General features: G+C 30.4%; 1 protein-coding gene across 7 annotated transcripts in view; it reads right to left on the bottom strand.

Annotated features, from left to right (window-relative positions):
* LOC115443301 (unconventional myosin-XVIIIa) overlaps positions 1–3,009 on the bottom strand; it is a 257,977-nt gene extending 254,968 nt beyond the window's left edge. For 5 of the 7 annotated variants that reach the window (XR_005112106.1, XR_005112107.1, XM_037436652.1 and 2 more), the window contains exon 1: positions 2,691–3,009. The gene's annotated coding sequence lies outside the window, so the exon portion shown is untranslated. The remainder of the gene's footprint in view (positions 1–2,690) is intronic. The other 2 variants (XM_037436648.1, XM_037436653.1) reach the window with 2 other exon arrangements.
* Positions 3,010–6,000: the final 2,991 nt, after the last annotated feature.

The following is a 6,000-nucleotide window of genomic DNA, read 5'->3' on the forward strand; positions in this document are numbered from 1 at the left end:
TATTCTGTTTCAGATGCTGGCCAGTTAGTTATTGTATTTATATATTAGAAATACGAAAAGGGAATTTCAAGTTGGATTTACAGTTACAATGTTTGTAAGATGAGCGCCTATTAAAAATTTCTTTATAAAGAAGAAATCTGCAATTTTTCAATGTAAACATATCACATGCACATTTTATTTTTCCCTGAACATGGTACATATTTTTAGGGAAAAATAAAATGTAAAACATAAAATATGTTTATTTGTATTAATTTTGTATAATAATGATAGAGATTTTAATTAACAATAAAATATTATGATATTTATACCTAAGTATATATTTGATAGGAAGCGAGAATAACACCAAAAAAGGTGGTAGAATTGTATTGACTGGTGACACATATAAATTTCTTATTAGTCAACACTATCTGGATGCTTTAATCCACCAGGAGAAATAGGACTTCTTTGCTATGTCCCAAAAAAAACAATGACATAAGCAGCACAGCTTTCAATTCCGAATAACTGAGGCATTTTGAAATATTAAATCATACAAGTTCTTGATTACCCAACAGGAACTAAAACTGTTTCTCACTAAGTATGTGGTCAGCGGACCAATAAGGTGCTTGACTGTAAAATTAATAAAGATACTTTGCCAACATTATTTATTACAACTTTTTTCATATTACATGAAAGAATGAAATCGAGGCTGCATTAATTTATGAGGGTATTTCCTATAGTGAAAAATCTATATAATTGTATATAGGGTCATATTACCATTTCCTTAATAAATGAAACCACTTCTCCTCTTTCTCTCTGGTAATTATGCCAAAATCTAAGAATAAGAAATAATATTTTTACCGAAAATCCCAATTTTACTTTACCGACTTTTATCATTTTGTAGTTTAGTGTGAATATGAGGTATTTATGAATGCATTTCTGAGTGAAAGTGTTAAGGCGCCACTGCGATAATTTCTCATAGAGTACAAGTCTCATAGAGTGGCATTAGGTATGAATGTGTACAATTAATTGATATTTATTTTGTTCAAAATTTACACTTTAGTAATTTTTGTGGATAATAATAATAATATCAGCCCTGTATTATATACTTGCCCACTGCTGAGCACGGGCCTCCTCTACTACTGAGAGGGATTAGGCCTTAGTCCACCACGCTGGCCTAGTGCGGATTGGTAGACTTCACACACCTTCAAAATTCCTATAGAGAACTTCTCAGATGTGCAGGTTTCCTCACGATGTTTTCCTTCACCGTTAAAGCGAACGATAAATTCACAAAGAATACACACATGATTTTTTTTAGAAAAGTCAGAGGTGTGTGCCCTTGGGGATTTGAACCTGCGGACATTCGTCTTGGCAGTCCGTTCCACACCCAACTAGGCTATCGCCGCTATGGCTCAAGTAATTCATTGTAAATTGTTATTTTTAACAAGATCAAATGTGGTTTCAATTAGTTACAATGTTCAAATGACCCTGTATATTAATATGATTCTATTTCTAAAATACAGTTAATTTCCTGTTATTAACAAATATATCACTGGCTCACTAATACAAGGTCCTATGTTAATTTTTATTTATGTTAGAAAAATGACATTTGAAATTTTCATGTTGCAATCAAAAGGCAAAATTTATGGCTACCACTTCATTATTATTTCAGAATTATTGGAAATATTTACAGAAATAGACATAAAATCATGTGATAAATGTAACTCAATCTGTACAAAAAATACAACATAGAATAGACAGGAATAGTATAGGTAATAATAAAAAAAAAAATAATGGGCTTAATTACTTAGTAATAATAAATATAAAACATACTCTTTTCGTATGGATAGCATTGTTCTTTTGCATTAAAAATAAATAAAGTAAATGATATGTAATATATGTCCATAATACATGTATGTACAATATACATGTATGTATGTCCTATTATTGTAGGTCCTAAGCCTTAGGACATGATGACACACATTTGACCAGGTATAATAAAATGTAATTTCCTAAACATTATTAACATAATTATCTAAATAATTAGTCTACAGTATAAACATGATTAGCATAAAGATAAATTTAATACACATACATATGCATTAAATCTGATCAGATGGTATCAAAAAATATATGCTGATTACTTATAATTTATCAACCTATCATTGAGACTTTATTTTGACCATTATCATATTATTTATAAATAGTACTCAATGCATTTTTTTTAATATTTTAAATTAGTGGTAGCTTTAATAATATTTTCTTATTTTTAAATGAAATAAGTGCTTATAAAAAATAGACTGATAATAATTAAGTTTTATTAAGATTATTATGTAAACTTAAAGTACTTTAAAACTATTTATATATTAAATTTTATCATGTTATAGTTGGAACTCAATTAGATGTATATATATTTATTTATTATTGAAACATATTTTTATGTGTTAAAAATACTTTAATTTATGAAATGAGGGTAGACAGCTTATTTAATCTAAATCGAATAAAATAAAAAAGTGTATATTATAATTTATTTATGTATTTTATAGGTAAAACCGGCCACAGTAACTTTACGACAATAATATACGCTACGAAGTTTATATTGCTACTCATTATGTTTTAAACATTCTCCTAGGTTAAACATAAAAAACGATGCAGGCTAAATGCGGGGACAAGACGACGCTGCCAACGCGAGCTTAATGTAAATATTTACTTACATAGGCGTATTTTTAATCCCAATAAGCAGCTGTACAATCCTCACAAACTATGTAGACACACAAAACACATCACAAATTCTTTGCATTATATCCACATAGTTCCAATAAACATCAAGTAAAACACATTATTGCACCGATTAAACGTATTTTATCTTAATTAAAACACTTATATTACACGAAATTCATATCACATCAAGCAGAATTCCGGAATACTGATTCTTTGACAGATGTCGAATATCGATATTTTTTTAATTCGCGTTCCGTAAATGCAAACGTATCCAATCACGATAGATATAAACTAAACGCAACAACAGACGCACCGAGCAACGCCCGCAAAACACTATAAACCAGTTAAATGTTAGAGTTCAGTTAACGGAGTAAAATATAGATGCTGCAAGATATTTATCATTTAGTAGGTTTATAGCTGTCAAACGTACTGAATTGATATACTCTGTGGTTCTGACAGCGTTGTCAAGAATGAATGATTTTAATGCAGAGATAATAAAGTGTAGGACTGCACTGATAATTTCATTATTTAATGTATATACGTGAATAAAATTAATAATCTACCATAATATTTATAAAAAGTAAAATAATAAGATTATTAATTATTATATATAAAATTCAGTAAACAATTAGATTTTGTATTCTCAAGGATCGACATCTAGTTTTGACTGGTAAAACTACTGTAGCATGATGAAGTAAATTTGCTTACACACTTAAAGATGGCGCTTTTTAACAATATTTTTTACTCGAGTGTTGAAGGATCACGATGACTTGTATACTGTTTGTGATTTGAGGTTTGTGACCATAGTTCGTGAGCAATAAAATGAAAAAAAATTACCATGTAATACATGGTATTTTAATACTTATTTTTGCTTTTAATGAACTGCTACATAGTCGAACAAACAAAATATTTTTTGTTTCCTTAAATATCCCTGCCGTACCTATTTAATGTTTTAAAATCTTCTGATAAGGTCAGGTGGGGCAAGTGCACCGACGGGGTAAGTGCACCTACCCTAAAAAAATCGAGAACTATTGATGTTATACAATTACCGCAATCTTACATCTATGCTATTAACTGAAATACAGTTCCACTAAAAAACATAAATGGCTATGTTCATTTTAACACGATTTATTCGCCATTTTATTTTAAGTGTCATTTAGACCTGTAAACCGAGATGACCCCGTGAAAGATAATATCAAATATTTCAAGTAATTTAACATATTTCTGTAAACCAATACGGTGAATACATAGTTTAAACCTTTTATTTTAACTTCCTGCCTGAATTTTATTTATACATACTAAAATAAAGGATTTTTTAGCAATGCGAAAAAATGTACCTAAAATTTGTCGAGTAGGGCAAGTGCGCCACAGTTAATAGTCGTATGGCGCACTTGCCCCTGATCCATATATAACCAACCTTTTTTGAGAATAAGTTTTACTAATATGAATTATTATTATTAAAATATTATACTTAACAGCAGAATTTTTTGTACTCAAGGTATTTTGTTTTGAGCCGACTTAAATAAAAGGGCGTATTAGTTAATTCGTTTTTACAAAACAAAAACTGAAATACCTAGGTCTAGAGCAACTTTACGTGAATAGGTTGCAACTGTTCGATCAGGCACGTTATCTGGATATAATGCAGCTAAAACATATCAAATGTCATAAGGCCAAATTCTAAGTAATTGAGTTATAACGCATTCAAAATTGTTAATTCCTACATTTTTGTATGTTTTTTTTAGTTTTTAGAAATAAAATGGATTTTATATTAGGGCTACCATTTTTTTATTCCAACATATCCGCACACAAAACTCTAACATAGCAAAAAATTATATATAAAAAAAGATTCTAAAATGTTTGTAAGCCCTGATTTACATATATATGGCGCACTTACCCCGAATTTGATCTGACAGCCATAGTTTGTTATAATATTGAGTGATTAAAAACTATCTAAGAGCAATGCGAGTAATACTTATTTCTCTATGGACTAAAGTGAGTGTTTTCTTTATAATGTTTCATATTGGCGTTTTTTTTACACAGGCGCACTTACCCCATTTTCGGAGGCAAGTGCGCCTACTACCATTTTTTACTTTGAGCAAAATATTATTAATTTATGGTCCGATTTCCTTGAATGGCTATAGGTTGTTATCACAAAATACCAAATATTCTTAAATTAATAAAATTACATTCTTAAGTCAGCACAAAAAGAAATTATTTTGCATTGAATCTAGCTATGGAAATTTTATGGCGCACTTCCCCCGACTGACCTTAAATCCTAAATAGGGTCTGGTTCTTATCATATTGGCATATATTATATCAATATTGTAATATTATACTAACTACTAATAATACTATTGTAATACCTAGGGGACTAATATTTACAATGAATATTTTTTAGTGTACTTGGCGGGGCACAAAGAGAATATAACCACTACGTTAAGCGGGGCAAAGCATGAGGGCGCATGCGGCTGCGACACCGCTAGTGCCTGTGGACGCGTACCTTCCTCCGCTAGAGATTATTGATAATCTGTCTAGGCGTAATGTCTCTCCATCGGATAACTGCACAGATTCTGGTACATTCGTACATGGAAGGTTACTGAACTACGGGTTAGAATTTGAATAAAACAGATTTCATATTGTTATATTTAACTTTAGCGGTTGCAGACTGGACAACAATATATGAATTAAATTTAGAATCAAGTTGAAATTATTTTTATACACTATTAACTCTATCATAATTGAATATGTTTCTAAGATAAAACGAAGCGATGTTAGCCTTAGATAAGTTTATCCAGAGTAGTTTAATACTGGCAAAATAATTGGTGATAACAAATTTAAAGCAAGTTTTCACAAGCAATATAAATCAACAGAATGGAAACAGAATACGAGGCGTTTTCGTTGTAAGAAAAAAGAAAAACACATCATAGCTTCCAGAGAAAAATACTACCGGCGTAGCAAGCAAAACGACCTTGAAAGAGATCGTAAATCTTTTTGGAATTATGTTTTTAGAATCCAAAGGAGGTAGTAGAAATTAGAAAAGAATATTTCAAGTGCACCGGGGTGATATCTAACGACCAGTTTTATTGGCAAGATGGCAGTTATTTTATTAATTAGATAGACCCCAAACCAGAATTAGCCCAGGGCCCCCTAACCGTCGGTGCAACCTGATTGTTGACCAGGAAGGTCGCTACGTACAAAGTGGTAACGATAAAAAAAGATTACCTGCATAGAATAAGTGCGAATTAAAGATATCGGATTAAATCATTTGATAGATTATATTATTACCCGAAAATTTTACTGTAA

The sequence above is a fragment of the Manduca sexta genome, chromosome 9 (assembly GCF_014839805.1).
Source record: "Manduca sexta isolate Smith_Timp_Sample1 chromosome 9, JHU_Msex_v1.0, whole genome shotgun sequence".
NCBI classification, from domain to species: Eukaryota; Metazoa; Arthropoda; class Insecta; order Lepidoptera; family Sphingidae; genus Manduca; species Manduca sexta.